The sequence below is a fragment of the Vombatus ursinus genome, unplaced genomic scaffold, assembly GCF_900497805.2.
Source record: "Vombatus ursinus unplaced genomic scaffold, bare-nosed wombat genome assembly UNPS02014798.1, whole genome shotgun sequence".
In the NCBI taxonomy this organism is placed as follows: Eukaryota; Metazoa; Chordata; class Mammalia; order Diprotodontia; family Vombatidae; genus Vombatus; species Vombatus ursinus.
Genome location: NW_020954576.1, coordinates 49,786,533 through 49,807,157, shown reverse-complemented (window position 1 = coordinate 49,807,157; position 20,625 = coordinate 49,786,533). Strand labels below are relative to the sequence as shown.

Below are 20,625 nucleotides of genomic sequence, written 5' to 3'. Positions count from 1 at the left end.
ACACACACACACACACACACACACACACACACACACACACACACACAGGTAAAGAATCTCTGATCTTGAGCTTCCATTCTGCCCTTGAAATCCCAGGCTCCATTTAGCAGAGCTAGGATGAGATGTTTTCCTGAATAGAAGCACTCCAAGTCCCACACTTTACTGGCAGGTCCTGAGTGGGCCTCCTCCTCTAGGGCGGCAGGTTGTTAGGCCTAATTGCCTAATTGCAGATTCCCATCTCTGATCTGCGGGGCAGATGGGGCCAGCAGCTGGGACAGGTCCCAAGACACCTCAGGCTCCCAAGGACCAGAGTCCACCTGGCTCTGTGGACCTGAGACTTTATGGAGCCTCCTCAAGGACACAGGCTGTCTAAAGCATCCAGGATGGAAAAATACAAGTAACTCCAAGCCAATTTGAGCCCCATTCTTAAGAAAGCCAGCACTAGATTAGGGGAAAGAACAGATGCCAAAAAACCAGGACGACTCAGTGCCCTGTCCTATTTTCCTCTTCTTTGCTGGGCCTGAAACTCCCACTATAACCTCAAACAAGTCCTTTCTGGGCAAAACATTGCCATCTATAAAATGCCCCAGGGCAGAGGTGAGAAAGAAGGAGATCATGAATGAAGACTGCTGGATGAAACTCTTCATTGACTAAGGCTCGCAGAAACAAGGCCATTATCTTTAGTTATGAGAAGACTTCCTCCCTGCAGTACCTGACTGGGTGTGGATGGGTCCTTAGCAAAAGCAGATTAAACCTGGAGTAGGTCAGGGGCAGGTAAGAAAGGGGATGGGCAAGCTCGTGTGGGAGCCAGTCAGCTAACTTTGGATATGCTCTGAAGGACACCACTTGTCCCAGCCACATATATTTTACAATCTGGCCAACCTGGCCTACTCTTTGCCTCCCTAATAAGTACTATAATTTCTTGCCTTTAAATCTTTACAAACATTGCTCCCTGTGCCTAGAATATTCTCCCTCCTTTACTCCGCTTTGCCTGGTGAATAATTGTTGATTGTTGTAGAGTCGTTTCTGTCGTGTCTGACTCTTCATGACCCCATTTGAGGTTTTCTTGGTAGAGATACTGGAGTGATTTGCCATTTCCTTCACCAGCTCATTTTGCAGATGAGGAAACTGAGGCCAACAGGGTTGAGTGACTTGCCCAGGGTCACACAGCTAGTAAGTATCTGAGGCTGGATTTGAACTCATGAAAAGGAACCTTCCTGACTCCATGCCGTGCTCTATCCACTGTGCCACCTGGCTGCCCACAATTCCAGATCTGCTGTTGTTCAGTCATTTTCAGGCATGTCAGACTGTTTGTGACCCCCATTTGGGGTTTTCCATTTCCTTCTCCGCCCTGTGAAACTCAACTCAAATGCTACCTCCTCCATGAAGTCTTCTCTGATCATATTCCAGCTCCTGTCCCCCATGCCTGGGGGCCTCCTTGACTTCTCTCAAGGCTCAGCCTATGTGTCCCCTCCTAAAAGGAGTCTATTTTGAATCCCCAGCACAGCTGCTAGTGGCCTCCCCCCTCCCAGAAATCCCATTGCGTCAACTTTGTATTTAATTTTCCATGTACATATTATTTTCCTCCAATAAATGGAAGCTCCTCAAGGGCAGATATTATTTCGTTTTTTGGTGCACCTAGAACAGGGCATGGCACACAGGATGACCTTTACGCATACTTGTTAAATGAATGAATAAATACTCCAATTTGATATCCTTTTCTCTCACCAACTTCATATAGTACATCATATGTATCACTCTAATTCACTTATCATGAAACAGTCAATGAAGCACATCTTTTATATTATAATCATCTATATGTGTCCTATTCCCTGGTCATGCAGAAGGTCCATGAGGTCAAGGACTCTCATATCTAGGTCTGTACGCTTAAATATGAATTGAATTGACTCTCCAAAAATAAATAGGAAGGGATCATCTGTATATTTGGGGGGGTAGAAGGGGCAGGGGAAGGGAGACAGAACAGCTGGATCTGTGATTTCACCAGTGTGGGGAACTCCCAGTGTGGAGTTTCCCTCCATTGATGCAGATAAACTAGTCATCCTGTATGTAGCTTGATTGTACAAAGTTGATTGTAGGTTATTTTCCCCATTTAGACTGTGAGCTTTCTTGGACCAGGGTCTGTCTTGTTATCTTTCTTTATCTCCCCCAGTGCTTAGTGCAATGCCTGGCACATAGTAGGCTCTTAATGTTTATTGACTGACTGTCAATTCAGCTTGGAATGTTTGCCTGCCATTAGCATGGATAATTAAGAATTGCCTAGATTGATATTCAGGAAGCTCCTTCCATCTACATGAAGCCATTGTAACCAGCTCAAGGAGTAGGTCCAGAAAAGAAGGGGACTGGACCAGAAATGTATCAGCTCTATTACTTAGTGGGCTCAGAAACCCCACCAATGTGCAATGTGGGGGGGACCCCACCAAGAGCAAACAGCTCCTCCAGAGTAATAAGGCTCATTGACTTCAGGATGAAAGGAACAGGGTCCCAATTATATCATGTTGTAATTGGACAATTAGATCCTGTTAATTATTACTATATAGACATGAGGAGGAGGGGGAGAAGGAGGAGGAGGAGGAGGAGAAGAGGGAATGACTTCACCAGGCCAGGCCAGACAAATAGTCAGGAATATGTCCTCTCTCTTCCCTACTAAAAGATCACACATACACAAACACACACACACACACACACACACACACACACACACACACACACATATGCAGGTCCCCCTGAGACCATTGGGTATGAACTCAATTGCCCCCTAGGTAAATGGGATGAAAATTAAAGGTATTTATAACCAGTGTAATAGGGTCCTATTATACCTGCGGGGTTATATGAGAGAAAGCTGGTGGTGAAGTTGATAGAGCTGTAGGCCTCAAGTCAGAAAGATCTGACTTCTAATCCTGCCTCAGACATTTACTATCTGTGTGACCCTGGGCAAATCACTTAAGCTCTCTCAGCCTCAGTTTCCTCATCTGTAAAATGGGGATTATAATAGCACCTACTTCAAAGGGTTGTGTTGAGGATCAAATGAAAAGCACTAAACTCAATGCCTAGCTTACATGAGGTATTATATAAACGCTTATCCCTTCCCTTTCCCATGTCGTCTGTTACCTACAATGCTAGACTGTAGTGGAGTGGAAAAAACATTGGATTTTAAGTCAGGGGTACCCTGGGCTCTGCTGCTTACTAAAAGATGGAACCTGAGGCAAGTCACTTCTTCTGTCTCGATCTCAGTCTCTTCATCTGTAAAATGGGGGTGGGGGTGGGGGAAGAGGCATTAATCTTTTTTGTATCAAGGCCTCTTTGGCAATTGGGCTGGGCAAAGCCTATGGTAAAGCCTCCTCATTTTTCAATGCATAAAATAAAATATATAGGGCTAGAAAGGAAACCAAAAAAATTAGTGAAAAAATAAAGATATAATTTTTTAAATGTCCTTTCCAAGTTCACAGAAATCTCCTGAAATCTCCCCTAGATAGATGTCTCACATCCTCTAAATCCTCTGTTCCTATGCTACTGCAATTACCCAGTTGGCCAATGCTTACATAAGACTAGGTGGGCAGTTGTTTATGTGATTATGTTGAAAGGCATGGTAAGAATAGCCCACATTGACCAGAAGACTTCTTGATTGACTGAGAGTGAGCCTTTAATTTTTCATCCAGAACTAAAGCCAATGCCCAATTGTTAGTGAGTATTCCGGGGAGAAAATTGTTGTTCTCGATCAAACGGGGGAAGATGTCCTGGAGCCCTAATTTGGAGCTTTTCCCCTACACAAAAAAAAAAAAAATACCTGACAGAACTCCATTTGTGGTCTAGAGTAAGTAGTAAAGGGCAAAGGAGGAAGAGAAGAATTGGACCAGGACAGTATCCTGGTATCTAGGTATGATGGCTGAAAGCACCACCATCATGCTAGTAGAATTTGGGGCTTAGGTTCATCGATCCAGAGAAAGCAGTTTTTCATTGGTCTGATTTAAAGATTTCAGGGTAGAGGAATCTCCAAGCCCAAGGCAAGGTTCCCCTGGGTCAGTTGAGAGAAGCAGCTGGTTCCCTCCCCTTCCAGGCCTCCAGCTAAGGCAGTCCCTTACAGAACCACACAGAGTTTCTAGTGTCTGGCTATCTATCCCCCAGATGAAAAGGAATGGGGATAATGCGTATTAAATTTACCCAGGATAAAAATTGAGAGCATTTACATAGTGCTTTAAGGTTTGCAAAGTGATATTACATGCCTACCTCTAATATGTGTGTATATAAATATATACAAGCATATACATACATTATATATATATATATATATCAGACATATACATACATATATAATACACGTATATATAATCTCATTTAATTCCCACAATGAACCTCCACCTTACAGACGAGAAACTGAGGCTAAGAGTAGTTAAATGACTTGCCCAGGGCCACACAGGTAGTAGGTTTCTGAGGCAGGAACCAAACTCAGGTTTTCCTCACTCCCTCTCTCTATTACAAAGTACCCATGTTGATGAGGGAGTTGGGGTTTGGGGGGCTGAGGTGACTTGCTTCTTTCTCTTGAGGGATCCCAACAGAAAATCTGACTGTACCCAAAGGTGCTTCCACTGGAACAATAAATTGACATAACATTCACTCTTATGTTATCTCCCTCTCATATATTGATCTCTATATTATCTGTGTGAGGTAGGCAGGGCAAATATTGTAGTATTCTCATTTGACAGACAACAGAACTAAAGGAAAAAGAGGTCAAATAGTTTGGCACAGTGGAAAGAGCATTGAGTATGAAGTCAGGGAAACCTGGGTTCAAATCTGGTCTCAGACATTTACTAGCTGTGTGACACAACCTCTGCCTCTGTTTCCTCATCTGTAAAATGGGGATAATAATAGCACCTATCTCCCATGATTATCGTGAGGATCAAATGAGATAATCATTTTAAAGTGCCTGGAACATAGTAAGTGCTATATAAATGTTAGACATTATTATTATTACCATTATCATAGAGATAATTATTAGCAGATCTAGTCTGGAATCCAGGTCTCAAGTCTCAGTCCATTGCTTTTTTCCACTACAACAACCTACTTCCCAGTAAGAGTTGCCCAACAATCAGACAGATATTGGACCTGATGTTGGACAAATCAGGGATGTGGGAAAGAGCAGCTAATTTCCAAAAAGCAGTCCCTGGACCCAGGAAGCCTGCTACTTTTCTGCCCCATTAGGCAAAGAGAGATGGGAGCACTAAAGGGCGTCAGTAGGTCTTGTATAAATGCCTCAGTCCCCTGGCTAGGGACTCACACGGAGTTCAACTCCACCTTGGGCAAACAGCTCCAGTCACTTTGGCTCCCTCCCTGGACAGTCACCCTAGTGCTTCCTGGTGCTCTCGATCTCCGAGCCTCGTGGGAGAGGAGAGAAGGCCAGGCAAAGTGCCAGCAGGAGGAAAGGGCTCTGAAGGAGGGGATGGATGAATGCAGTGAGGTAAGGAAGAAAGGGTCACAGAGATTTGGGAACGGTTGATGAGGAGGGGCAGAAAAATGTGGAGGGAGAGACAAGAAGAGAGCAAAGAGGGGGAGAGACTTGGTGAAAGAAGAGAAAACAAAATGAAAAAGGAAGAAAAAAAGAAAATGAGAAAGAAAAAAATGGGAGTGAGAAATCAAAGGGAGAGAAGTAGAAAGGGATGAAGAGACAGAAACCAAAGAGAAGAAGACAGGAATAAAGGAGGGGAAGAAGGTGGGGGAGCTAGGAGAGGAAGTGGCCCACAAGCTTGGTGGCATTGGAAGGCCAGCAACACAAAAATGGCATCAACTTATCAGTCAACAAGGTCTCCTCTCCTCCCACCCTCCCCCGCAGACCACAGCTGTTCCCAAGCCTCCAGAGACCCCCAGACGATATTCAGAGCGCAGCCAGCCTCCAGAGTACTTCCTTACCTGCCGGGGTGGAGTACACCACAGGTAGCTTGGTAGACACACCTCACACTCGACTTAATCCCTTCCCTCAGCCCTGCAGCCTGCTCCAGGAAAAGAGACAAGTGTAATAATCCACCTGGCTACTGAGGGATGGTGTGCCCAGGAGCAGGCAGGGCGGGGCTCGACTTTGGCACCAAGCAACCAATCAGAGAAGTCAGAAGTATCCCAGCCCCAGGCCACCCGTCTTGGGCGTCTGGTGTAGGAGAGAGAGGGCTAGCGCTCTGTTAAAAAGTCATAAGAGCTTGTTCCATATTCATGTCCATGCCGGGCAGTCATAAGGATGGTAAAAGCATTTCTGCCCCTCGAGACCTACCCTGCTTCTGCTCCCTAGGACCGGCAGGACCCAAGTGACTCCTGAGCCAGGTTACAGGTCACCCACCCACCTGTACAACGGGAACAACAATACTAGTATGACCTACCTCACAGGATTGTTGCAAGGAAAATGCGTTGTAAACTTTAAAGTGCTACAGAAGTATGAGTTATTAAAAGTGGTAGAGCAGGCAAACTGTTGGGTCTGGAGACTGAGGACCTAGAAACTCCAACTCTGCTACTTGCTAAGTGTATGACCTTAGACAAGTAACTTCGTCTCCCTGGGCCTCAGGTCCCTAATCTGTAAAATGAAGGGGTTAAACTCGATGACCTCTGAGATGTCCTTCAGGGTCTACTTCTGTCATCCTAAGATTATCATCTGTCAAGTGGGGGATTGGACCAAATAAAGTGACATCCCATCCAGCTCTAAGAGTCCAAGAAAATTGGAGCGGAGTTGAAATACAAAACGGGGACTTTCTGGGAACAAGGTAAGAAAAGTACTGTGTGATGTTACCTTAGTGCCAGTAAACCTGGGTGCTATTCTCTGGTTAAAAGTGCAGTACAACAGAGCTTTGCTGAAGTCTGAAGTCAGACGACCTGGGTTCAAATCCCCCCTTTGAAGCTTACTATCTTTCTGATTTGGGGCAAGTTTTTTTTTTTCTTAACCTCTCTTGGCCTCAGTTTCTCATCCATAAAATGGAAGAGTTGATGAGAATCTTCTGATGAGAATGGCTTCTGGGACCTCTACAAGCCCCCCACCAATAAAACATAGAGAAACAATTCAACTATCCCTCTCCACCTCACCAGAATGATGGACCCATCTGTGGAAGTAAAAAGGCTTTGAGTTCTCTGGGGAAAAAAAAGCACCACCCCCATAAAACCAGAGATATCATTACAGTAAGTAGGGGCTAGAGGCCACACCTAGGAGAGGTTTCTGTTAAGCTCTGAAGTGCAGGGATATGGGAGCCACACACCAATTCAAAGAATGAACCACACAAGCCCCCGGGACATGGGCACCACGCCCAGGACAGCCAGAAGTCTCCCAGAGTTCCTCCCCCTCAATCATCTAACGCTGGAGGAAAATTCAAACCGGCTGCATAAACAGAAGCAGGCTTAGGGTCAAAGACGGTCCTGTGAGGAAGGGAGGTCTGGCTCTGGGTCCAGGCGTTTATGTATCTACTCTAGTTTCTCCAACCCCAGGGCTTAGCAAGGGTAAGAGAGACAGGGGCTGCCATGGCACATTCCCCACCTCCCACTCCGGCCTTGCAGGCCCCATCTCCACTGCTCCTCCTCTTCTTTCCTTTTTCTCCCCTTTTCTTTCTCCCAGAAGAAACTGGCACAAAAGGAGTCCTAGAATTAAGACCACCAAGCCCAATTCTTTCACGTTAGACCTTCCAGTAAGGCCTCAAAGACAGTGATTTGCTCAAGGTCACAAAGGTGGAAGCAGGAGAGACTGGTGTTGGACTCCGGTCTTCTGAAGTATCCATTTCTCTACACCATGACCACCTACTGAAGGATGTGGGGCCCCTAAAGCTTCTACCTCCAGACTAAGTGGCCCTTAATCCTAATACTAATAATACCAGGGAAAGACCTTAGCTCAAAAAACCCACTACATCCAGGGCCATCTCCAGTTGTCCTAATCTATATCTGGTCACTGGACCCAGATGGCTCCAAAGGAGAAAGTGAGGTTGGTGACTTTGCACAGCCCTGCCTCACTTAAATCCAATTCACTTATGAGTCACAACATCACCTTCCCGATGTCATGGGTCCTCTTTGAGAACGAAGGACAAATAACAATACCTTACATCTGCAAAGCCCGTAGCAGTTTTCAGGTCTCATTCGGACCTGAGGCAACCAGGTTATATAGCTGATAGGGCGCTGTGCCTGGAGTCCGGAAGACAGTCCAAATCTGGCTTCAGACACTTACTAGCTGTGTGGCCTGGGTTACTTAATTTCTGTTCGCCTCAGTTTTCTCAAATGTGAAACGAGGATAATAATAGCACCTATCTCCTAGGGCAGTTGTGAGGATCAAAGGAGAAAATGTTTATAAAGTGCTTAGCATAGAGCCTGGCACAAAATCATATCTTAATAAATGCCTGATTCCTTCCTTCCTCCCTCCATGACTTCTTTCCTGCCTTCCATCCTTCCTTTCTTCCTTCCTTCCTTCCTGCCATCTGTCTTTCCTTCCTTCCTTCCTCCTTCCCTTCCTTCCTTCTTTCCTCTTTCCTTCCCTCCCTCCCTCCTTCTCTTCCTTCCTTTCTAAAAAACAACAACATCAACAACATCCCCCTTGGCTAGACATAGTATATACTGCTGTTCCCTCTAGGTCCTAAGATGATGCTCTGGATGACTCAGTCCACTCAGCTTTGGAACCTCTACCGCAAGGCCTTGGTCGTACCTTCCAGATCTGTGAGTGAGTCAATTCAAACACCCAGGACTCACTATAAGTAGCTGGTCCCAGTCCCCAGACCATGCTTCACATTCTCCCCAATTGACGGTTTCCTTGTCATCTACCCTGCTGCCACACCAGTACCTCCTGTCCCAGGTTCTACCTCATGCTCTGGAAATAGTCACCAAAATCCATTCCAACAGTCGCTTCTGGAAAAGAGTACATGCCACGCCAATCGCCTGACCTCCCCAAACCAAAACATCCTTCCTTGGCTTTTATATTTGTTTCTCTAGTGCTTAGTGAATAAATATAGGAACAGGACCTGTGATTTCATTTCTTAAAGGGAATTGCCAGGTGAGGAAACTCCCTCTAACACAGCAGGTAGGCACCTTCCTTTGCAGTTTATCATCTTAGAGAATTGCCTAGGACACTGAGAGGTTAAGTGATCATACTTAACCAGGTTGGGTCAAAGGAAGACTTAAACCCAGGTCCTCTTGGATCCAAGACCAGCTTTCTATCTACTATACTCTCTTGGTACATGATTGGTACCTAATAAATGCTTTTCATTTAGTCATCCCCATTTTACAGATGTGGAAACTGAGATTCAGTTAATGCAAAGATTAGGAAGACTCTGTATTAATTAGATGTTGAGATATGAGAGAGAGTGAGATTAAGGGAGAAAGAAAACTCAAAGATGGCACCAAGATTTCCAATCTGGCGACCTGGTAGAATTGTAGTGCCACCAACAGAAATAGAGAAACTGGGAGGAATGGCAAATGTGTGGGAGAATCTCAGTTTGAAATTGCATTTGAGGTGTTAGTGAGACAGCCTCTGGGACTTAAGCTTAAGGGAGAAACTGAACTAAATATATTAGATTAGGGGGCAGCTAGGTGGTGCAGTGGATAGGCTACTGGAGCTAGAGTCAGTAAGACTCATTTTCCTTAGTTTAAATCTGGCCTAACTGTGTGATCCTAGGAAAGTCACTGAACCCTGCTTGCCTCAGTTTCCTCATCTGTAAAATGAGCTGGAGAAGGAAATGGCAAACCACTCCAGTATCTCTGCCAAGAAAACTCCAAATGGGTTCATGAAGAGTCAAACACAACTGAAAAATGATTCAATAACAACAAAAATATTGGATTAGTAGTATAAGGACTCCATTAGACTCAGTAGGAGATATATATAGATAGATAGATAGATAGATACACATATATATTTAAATAGTATTTTCTTTTTTCCCAATTACATGTAAAAATTTTTAACATCATTTAAAAAATTTTTAGTTCCAAATCCTCTCCTTCCTTTATCTTCCCTCTCCCTGAGACAGTAAACAATTTGATATAGGTTATACGTGTGTAATCATGCAAATCATATTTCCATATTAGTCATGTTGTAAAAGAAGACACAGACCAAAAAAAAAAACAAAACCCACAAAAAAATAAAGTGAAAAACAGTATGCTTCAATCTGCCTTCAGACTCCATCAGTTCTTTCTCAGGATATGGATAGCATTTTTCATCATGAGTCCCTTGGAATTGTCTTGGATCATTGTATTTGATAAGAATAGCTGTCATTCATAATTGATCATCTTACAACATTGTTGTTACTATGTACAATGTTCTCCTGATTCTGCTCACTTCACTTTGCATCAGTTCAGGTAAGTCTTCCCAGATTTTTCTGAAATCCTCCTGCTCATCATTTCTTATAGCATAATAGTATTCCCTCACAACTGTATACCACAACTTGTTCAGCCATTCCCTAATTGATAGGCATCCCCTCAATTTCCAATCCTTTGCCACCACAAAAAGAGCTGCTATAAATATTTTTGTACATATAGATTCTTTTCCTTTTTTAAAAATTTCTTTGGGATACAGACCTAGTAGTGGTATTGCTGGATCAAAGGATATGCCCAGTCTTATAGCCCTTTGGGTATAGCTCCAAATTGTCAACAGGATATATTGAAAGAACTCGGAGTTTAGAAGACCTTATTTCAAGCCTCAACTCTAATACTTATCAACTGGGAAAAACAATCCGAATCCCAGTTTCCCTATCTGTAAAATGGTGCTGATAATTAGACTTGGAAGTTGTCTGGATTGAAGTGATAGTTGAAACCAGGAGAGGGGATGAGATCACCAAGGAAGAAAGTATATGGAGAATGTTGTTTCTGAATCCCTGGACTTTGCACATAGTAAGTGCTTTAAAAAAATTCTTTTTAAATGAACACGGACTCATAAAAGTTTCATTAGGATAAAGCATTCTTTTTTTTCTTTCTCTTTTGTCTGTGTATACCCCACTACCTGGCACAGTACCTGGCAGATAAGAGGCACCAATACTGAGCTGGAAGGAACCTTAGACATCATCCAGGTCCAGCCTAATTTTACAGATGAGGAACCTGGGTCCCAGAGCAATAAAATGACTGTCCAGGGTCACACAAGTGGTAATTGGCATAGCTGGGATTGAAACCCGGAGCCTTTGACTACAAATCCAATAACAATACTTTCTAATAATAATAATAATAATAATAGCAGCTAACATGTCTACAGACCTTTAAAGTTTGCAGAGCACTTTGCATGTATTATCTCATTTGAATCTCGTGACAACCCTCTGAGATAAGTGCTATGATTATCCCCATTTTACAGATGAGAAAACCGAGGCTGAGAGATTCGGTGACTCACCCAGAGTCACAAGGCTAATAAGTGTCCAGGGTTCAAAGGTTTTGTTTTTCTTTTTGTTTTTCAATGATGGAGTAGGTGGGAGAGAGAGATCAATTTTTCTTAACTGAAAAAAAATAATTTTTCGAAGTGTGAAAAGGTTAAAAAAAAAAAGAATGTAAGCTGTCTGGGGAGGATTCAAACTCATTTGTCTTCCTGACTCCAGGTGCAGCACACCCTCCAGAGACTGCTGCCTCCTTGAAAGGCTGAGGACAAGGATGTAGAAGACATCCACCTTCTTGAGGGCAGGAGAAAGGATATGAATTAGTATAGTGAACCTAGCTGTGGCTACGGAACAACAGGACCTGGGTCTGCATCATGTCTCTGGGCCTCAGTTTTCTCGTCTGTAAAATAAGGATTCTGGACTAGATGACTTTTGAGGTCTCTTCCAAGCTCTGCTTGGCTCCGTTCCCTCAACTGTAAAAGGAGGATTATAGTACCACTGACCTCACAGGGCTGCTCTGAGAATCAAATGAGACATTATTTAAAGTGCTTAGCATAGTACCTGCCACTTAGGAGGCACTTAAGAAAGCAGTGGGCCTGGAATCAGGAATACTCGTCTTCATGAGTTCTGGCCTCAGACACTTACTAGCTATGTCACCCTGGGCAAGTCATTCAACCCTGTTTGCCTCAGTTCCTAATCTATAAAATGGACTGGAAAAGGAAATGGCAAACCACTCTAGTATCCTTGCCAAGAAAACAAAAAAAAAATTTATTTTTTTAAATGAATGACCAAAATGAAGAAATAAAAACTCTATCAGCAAGCCCTTGAAAAAATTTCAAAATCACTGATAATCAGGGGGTTAAAACAACCCTAAAGTAACAAAGGTAAAGCCACTGAAGATTTTAAAAGATAAGACAACTCATTGTTGGAGGAGGTATGGGAAGACAGATCCACGTTCACTACAGGTGAAGCAGCAAAGTGGTTCAATTCTTGTGGAAAACAATTAAGAACTATGCAAGAAAAATTACTGGGCTGTTCATGACCTTCGACCCAGAAATTCCGCCATTAGGGCTCTATCCCAAGGAGGTTATTAACAGAAACAGACCCATATGGACAAAAACACGATCGTAGCAACATTATTTATGACAACAAAAAGCTGGAAACAAACCCTCTACCCAATGATTGGGGAGTTGGTTAAAGAAATTATGGCATATGCATGCAATGGAATATTACTGCTCCTTAAGGAATGACAAATATGAAGAATTCAGAAAAACACAGAGAGACTTGGATGAAATGCTACCGAGTGAAGAAAACAGAGCCAAAAGAACAATATACACAGCAACAATGCAATGCAAACAGAGACCACAAAGCTCTTCAAACGGCAAGGTCAACGTTAGAAGCATCTATCTGTCTTTGTTAAAGGAGACATCCCTCCTTTCTGTTTACAATGCACTAGATTGGTTGTTCCCCCTCCTCGCTACCTTCAGTGAATGTACTTTGTAAGGGGGGTTGTTTAAAAGTGTCTCTTATATACTAAAAAAGTCCAGTTTTTTTTCAAAGTCAGTCCTATAGTATTCTGATCCTCTGAACCATCGAAGGTACCTGATAAAGACCATCAAAATGGCAAGAGGCAAGAGCAGGGGCTGTCTAAGCAACGGAGAGAATATCAGGAGACTTCAAGGGGATGGTCACCAGTTTCCAATATTGTAGCTTCGAAGGTCAAGGAGGATGAGAACTGAGGAAAGGTCACAGTGCTGACTAATAACATCACCTATTTATTTGGAAATTAAAGGTTTAGAGGAGAGAGATTATGGCACAGTAGAAAGAGTCAGGAAGACCTGGGTTCAGGACCTACCTCACACAGATCCTAGCTACATGACGGAGAAAGTCATTTAACTCCCCTTGGTTTCAGTTTCCCCAACTGTAAATTGAGCAGGGTCAGATTAGATGGGCCATGAGATCCCTTTCAGTTCTAGGTCTATGCTTCTATGCCCCTGGGCTTAACCTCTCAATGCCCTGACACAGTTGTCTAAGACTGTAAGTTACAGAGCAAATGCCAACTTGAATCATTAGTAAAGGGAATTTCCTTACCTTATGCCAGCAAATTGGGCAACTAGGTGGTGAAGTGGATAGAGTGCCAGGCCTGGAGTCAGGAGGACCTGAGTTCAAATGCAGCCTCATAGCTGTGTGACCCTGGAAAAGTCACTTAGCCCTGTTGGCCTCAGTTTCCTCATCTGTAAAATGAGCTGGATAAGGAAATGGCAAAACACTCCAGTATCTTTGCCAAGAAAACCCCAAATGGGGTCACAAAGAATTGGACACAACTGAACAAGATTCTCTTTTCTAACCCTCTCAGCACTCGCCACCTCACCTCCACTAACTCCCTAAAGAAATCAATCGAAAAACTGGCTTCACAAACTATCAATTAATCAGTATTCATTTATTAAGCTCCTATGTACTAGGCACTAAGGATGCCAAAACAAAAGTCCCCAAAGAGCTTACATTCTTTTTTTAACCATTTCACACTTTAAAAAAAAATTTTTTTTCAGTTAATAAAAATCGATCTCTCTCTCCCACCCACTCCACCATTGAAAAACAAAAACAAAATCTTTGCAACAAATATGGTCAAGCAAAACATATTCCTGCATTGGCACTGTCCAAAAAATTGAGAAAAGATTACATTCTCTGCAGGGAAACAATAATGCACATCTATTAAGTATGTAAAATAAAAAGCAATTGGGGTGAAGGCAGCAGCAGCTTAGGGGATCAGGACAGGCTTCTTGTAGAAAATGGTTCTTGAGCTGAGCTTCAAAAGAGAGAAGAGATTCTAAGAAATGAAGGCGAAGAGGTAGGGCATTCTAAGCTTGGAGGACAGACTATGGAAAGGTACAGAGACAGGTGAGGCATCACATGTGTCTTGCGGAGGAGAGATGCAGGATGATAGTTTGAGCGGGTGGCAGTCTAGTGAAGGTTTTTTCCAAGGATAGAAACTTGGGGGTGTTTATAGGCAGTAGTGAAAATACCAATAGAGATTGAAAATTATAAAGAGGGGGGCAGCTAGGTGGGGCAGTGGATAGAGCACTGGCCCTGAAGTCAGGACGACCTGAATTCAAATCCGGACTCACACCAAACACTTGACACTTACTAGCTGTGTGACCCTGGGCAAGTCACTTAACCCCAATTGCCTAAAAATAAAAAAAGAAAATAAAGTTAAAAAAAGAAAATTATAAAGAGAGATGCTTTAGAAAGAGAGAACAGAGCATGTGGTTACATCTGACCCTTGGCACTCATATCCCCAAAACACAGATAGCCAGGGAAGGAGCAATGCAAGCTGGGAGCCCAGCCTCTAATATACCACAGAGAATGGACCCACCAGAGACAGCCTTGACAAGATCAGACCCTCCTGGAAGCAGACCCTTTCCTCTGTTCTCTTTTCTCTTTTCTCAGCTTCCCCAAGGTTACTCATCTGTTTCTGTAATACTCATTCCAACCCAGGCTGAAGGGATAGGAGACAGGGAATCCCAAGAAGAGAATGTTTAGTTTGAGATTTGGCTCATCTGGATGGTCAAAGTCAGTAAATCTTCAGCTGCCCAGGACAGGCTCCTTGAACTGAGTGCCCTGTTCTCTTCCCCAGAAAAGGGTGGATCTGGCTCAGGGTTGGGGGAACAGGCATTCTGGAGAACCTAAAGAACTCTCCACCTCCTGCTTCAGCCAAACACAGATGAGTGAGGTCACGCCAGACGGCTGGTTCCCTGCCTTGGGCTCCCTGCTATTTTCCAAGGCAACTGGATTGAGGGAACTGGAGACAGCTGGGGAAAATCAGGCAGCCCCCTGCTCTGAGGCTCGTGGTGCCAGAGACAGGACGCCAGCCTTTCCCAGCAGAAACAAAGGTGACCCTGGGAGAAGGCAGATACACAAAGAGACATGTTATTTCCACCTCCCCTTCTCATTTCTTGATGACAGAGTTCCCTGGAATGCAGAAAGGACACCAGGTGACCAAGGACAGGACAAAGAATGAGGTAGGAACAGGAGAGAGATTTAAATAAATCAACTTCTCTGGCTTTAAAACATAGCACATCAGAACTTGAAAAATCTTTAGTCCCTTTCATTTTACAGGTGAGGAAGCTGAAGCCCAGAGAAGTAAATCACCTATGGCAAAGTCACACAGCTAATTAGTGGAAGTACCAGGACTAGAATTCTGGCTTGTGACTGCCCAGTTCAGTGCTCTTTCCACTGTCACATGGCTTTTCCTCCTTCAATAGATCCTGGATTTTTTGTTCATTCATTTCAGTTGTCTCCAACTCTTTGTGACCCCCTTTGGGGTCTTCTTGGCAAAGATACTGGAGTGGTTTAACATTTCCTTCTCCAGCTCATTTTACAGATGAGGAAACTGAGGCAAACAGGGTTAAGTGACTTGCCCAGGGTCACACAGCTAGTAAGTGTCTAAGGCTACATTTGAACTCGCATCCTCCTGGAGCTTTATCCACTGTGCTACCTAGATGCCTAGGTACAGAGGATAGAGTTCTAGAACTGAAGTCAGGAAGACTTGACTTCAATTCTGACATGAGACATTTATCAGTTGTGTGACTCTAGGCAAGTCACTTAACCTGTATCTGCCACTTTTTTCTTTTTTTTTTTTTAATGAAACATCATTTAACTTTTCAGGGCTCTAGATCAGTAGGTTCAAACTCAAATAGAAAAGGGGTCCATTAATCTGTACATAAGGAACCCTATAAGCCACATATTGGCTTAGTTTTAAAATGTTATCTTTTTTTATTATATTTTTATTTATTTTTAAAATACTTCCTTATTTCATTTTAATCTGGTTCTGGCACACACCTGGTATGTTTAACATCTCTTCTGTAGACAAGTCACTAATACTATGTAAGGTGCATAAAAGGTAGAGAGAATTTGGAGTTCCCTAGATCAATAAAACTGCATGTCCAGTTCTCAGGCCCAGGGAACTTAACACAGTAATTGTCAGGACTAGAACCCAGCTGCCTCTCTTTAGTATGTACCCCATATCAGTGGGTCTGTAGGCTGGGGTGCATGCACATATGTGTCATGCATGTGTGTCAGTCCCCATGGTGCCTGATATGACTTTCTCCCCATCCTAGAGAACTTGACAAAAAAACAAGCATCCAGTCTATGCCCAGGGGCAAGATGACAACAACAAGAAAAATCCCTTGTCCCAGCAGGCACCGTGCTGGGGGTGACAGATGAGAGCTGAGCCAGACTGAGCTCCCTTTAAGACCCTTTGACAAAGCGGGCCTGGTGGGAGGCTTTCTGTTTTACATGCTGGTGATCCGCAATCCTCCTCTGCAGGACCAAAAAAATGGGGAGAAAAAGGGGAGGAGCCCAGGAGGCCTAAAGGATTCAGAAGAAGCTCATCTCTCTCCAGCCTCTCACGCTTTTCAGTCTGGAGAAAGGGAGGCATTAATGAGAATTCCTACCTCCTTTGAAGCTGGCAGCTCAGCACCACAGATCGGTAGCCAGGCAAGGATGTGAGCTTCCTCCGAGTTGGGGGATGGGTGGGGACTTCATGTAAAACCAGCCTTGGGAGGATGTTAGAATAAGGGGAGAGGAGACCTACACCTAACTGAGAGACTCTGGGCTTCCCCAGGCAGGTCAAGAAAGCGAAAGTGTGTTGAGGTAGAAAGGAAGGGTTCAAGGAAGAAAAGAAGGGGATGGCCCAGGAAGAAGGAAAGCTAACCAGCTATCAGAATTAATTTACAAAGCAACAAACCAAAGTGTTTAACGTGGGAGGCTGGAATCTCCTGGTCCACTCATTACAGGTAGAGAGCTGTCTGTGTGTCCAGAGAGCCACCTGGCTGAGTTCAGACTGGAGAGGAAGATGGAGATCTCTCTGCTGGTGCCCAGGGTAAGACAGACCGGCTTGGCACACACAGTAGCCGGCCGCCATAAATGCTTGTTGACTAAGCAAATGTTGGCATTTCTTTTTGTTGTTGAGTCTTTCAGTCACGTCCGACTCTTTGCGACCCCATTTGAGGTTTCTTGGCAGAGATACTGGAGTGGTTTGTCATTTCCTTCTCCAAATCATTTTACAGATGAGGAAACTGAGGCAGACTGGGTTAAATGACTTGCTGAGAGTCACACAGCCAGTACATGTCTGAGGCCCAATTTGAACTCGGGTCCTCCTGACTACAGGCCTGGTGCTGCATTCACTGTACCACCTACTTGCCTTAGGCTCTATATAAATACTTGGCATCATTATTATTATTATTATTATTATTGCAAACATTTATTAAGTACATTGAATGTACTAGAAACCCTGCTAAGCCTTGGAGAGATACAGAATGACAGAATCTCAGTTGGAAAGGATTACAAAGAGATTTTCTAATCCCTCATAGAAAGCATGAGTCTCTCCTACAGTAAACTCAAAAAGTGGGCATTTAGGCTCTATCTAGGGGACAGCCAGGTGGTGCAGTGGATACAATGCCGGGCCTGGAGTCAGGAAGACCTGAGTTCACATTCAGTCTCAGATGCTTACTAGTTAAGTGACCCTGGACAAGTCACTTAATCCTGTTTGCCTCAGTTTCCTCATCTGAAAAATAAGCTGGAGAAAGAAATGGCAAATCACTCCAGTATCTTTACCATGAAAACCTCAAATGGGGTCAGAAGAAGATTTGGATACAACTGAAAATGACTGGACAACAACAGCAAAAATGATCTATCTAAATACCGGCAGGATCAGGGAACTCACTCTCTTCAGAGGCATCCCACTCTGGGATCATATCAATTGGTAGAAAATTCTTCCTGACATCAAGCTAAAGTGAACCTCTTTGTGGTTTCCATCCATTGGTCCTAATTCTACCCTCTGGGAGTCAAATAGATTAAGTCTAATCCCTCTTTTGTATAAAGGCTCTTCAAATATTTGAGGATGGAACTCTCATCTTCCTCTGTGCACCACCCCCCCCCCACACACACACACATATACCCCAACATTCATCCAAGTCTGCTCTTCTTAGGACTGAGCATCCCCAGCTCCTCCAATTACTCATCCTCTGACAAGATTTCAGGTTTCTTCCCCATCCTAATTGCCTAGCTCTGGACATTCTCTGGCTAGTCAATATCCCTCCTCAAATGCAATTCCCAGAACTGGCCACAACAGTCTTAATGTGTTCACACCAAGACAGAGAAGCAGGACCTCCTTTGTTCTGAACCCCGTGCTTCTGTGAAAGCAGCCTAAGATTGAATTCATATTTTATGCAAAGAGTAAGAGTAGAGAGCTGCCTTCTGATTTAGTTTAAAGCCTAGAAAGGGAAAGAAGATAAATACACAAATAACTATAAGACAAAGAGGAATATGTTTGATATTACCAGCTTCTATGTGAACGTAGAGAATGGACCTCACTGCTGGTTAAGGAGAATCAAGGAAGGCTTCAAGGAAGAGGTGGCACCTGAGCTGGGCTTTGAGGCATGGGCAAACAGATCTGGGTATGGTAGGAACTCAGGGGTCCCAAGGACCAGGATTCAAGCTGTAGACACAACTCCCTAGGGATTCAGTACGTAAGAGGCCAGCCCACAAGGCGCCAGTGCCCCCTTCAGACTTTCAGTTGTCCCATTACCGAGTGGGTAAACATATCCTTCTGGCCACTCTCCATCTAGAGCCAAGGAAGATTGCATCTACCTGAACTGGGCTGTATTCTTCCCATGCTATTGTTAAGTAAACTTTGTTTTTGTCAAATGTGAAATGGTCTATAGATGTCTCATTTTGTTCCAGTCCTTAGCCTGACCCTCCAGACAGGTCTAAAACATTGGGCAAGAACAGGTTTTTTTTCTGACAGAAGGGAAGGGGGAGGGAGATGGCAGAACCTGGCCTCACCTAAGACTAGTTCTGGTTAAATATCCAAGAAGTACCAGCCCGTTGGCAATTTTAATCTGCAAATCTCCTCCCCAACCTGGAGAGTGCCAAAGGTATGTGCATGAGCCCCGGGGTGGGAGGTGGGGAGGGGACGGGAGAGTAAGATTATCGGTTAAAAGTCTCCCAAGCTTCCAACCTCCCAACCTCCAAGCTTCAATCCACTTTCTCCCCACCCAACAGGACATAGGGTCAAAGTAGCCTAGACTGGATTGTTAGCACAAGGAAATAACCAACCAGAGGGGAAAAAAAAGGCAATTTACACAAAGATGCCTATAGCAAGCAGTGTGACTCATAAGATTGAAAAGCTGGAAATCATCCAAATGTCCAACAGTAGAGAAACAGTTCAACAATACGTAGCATATTAATAATTTTCCATACAAAATACCTATGAAAAATGACAACTACGTGGACTATACTTAGTAAATGTCTCTCACATTGCACTGCTGGGCAGAATGGGTAGAGGCACCAGAAACAAACAACACAGCAAAAAAAGCAGATCAGGCAGCACGGACATACTATGCAAAAACACCTCCATGATGGCTGAAGCAAAAAGATGGCGAGAAATATGGAGCTGTAAAAATAACTAGTCTCCTTTTAATTGACTTCTTTGTAGGCAAAGATGATTAAGCATGAAATTAAAATAATAATGACCCAGACACCCCTTTGAACCCACAGTAGTCCTGAACTCAAGGGGACTGGAGGGAGGCAGCATCCCCCAGGATTCTAACATAATCTATTGTCCCCTAGGGAACGCAGGCAAGATCCCAAGCGAGGGCAGGAAGAATGAAAGAGTCCCCTGCTGGGGAGAAAGGGACCGGGCTAGGGATGGTGGGGAGTGGGGGAAGGGGGAGCAGCATCCACCCAGCAGGGAGAAGGATGTTAGGAAACAAACCCACAGTGTTTACTGACATGGTAGGGGGGAGATAGACTAACACAAAAGCCACCCATTATCCTGTAATTATTGTCTCTCTTCTGCCTGCAATTAACGCCTGTCTGAGAGGCGGCTGTTGGGGTAAATAATGTTCGCAGGCATTAGAGTCAATCAGCCAGCTGAAGCACCAATAAACGTGCCCACTGCAGAGAGGCTCTTTGGGTCCCAGCTGGCAACTAGGAGGAAGGGCCAGGACAGACATATATCCCTGGAACAGAGGACAGTGGTGCTCTGAGGACCAGTCTGAGCTCCCTCCTTTATCAGACCCACAGTCTTGCCCAGAACAAGCGGAACTGAGAATAGGGGAGGACAGGGGACACAGGGAACTAGCTATTTCTCTTTCTAGTGTCAAAGCAGAGTGGGGTGTTTAATATATGGATATATGTGTGTGTATGTATATACGGACACACATCCAATATATATGAATCTATCCTATACGTGTGTGTGTCCTATGTATATCCTATATATGTGTATGTGTGTATGTATGTGTCTATATAGATA

General features: G+C 44.0%; 1 protein-coding gene across 5 annotated transcripts in view; it reads right to left on the bottom strand.

Annotated features, from left to right (window-relative positions):
• The window catches only part of PLEKHA6 (pleckstrin homology domain containing A6), a 220,694-nt gene that overhangs the window by 136,899 nt on the left and 63,170 nt on the right, over positions 1 to 20,625 (bottom strand). Inside the window, exon 1 of one of the 5 annotated variants that reach the window (XM_027871065.1) lies at positions 5,923 to 5,976. The exons of the other annotated variants lie outside the window; for them this stretch is intronic. The gene's annotated coding sequence lies outside the window, so the exon portion shown is untranslated. Of the gene's footprint in view, positions 1 to 5,922; positions 5,977 to 20,625 lie in introns of those variants that run through there. 5 annotated transcript variants of the gene reach the window in all.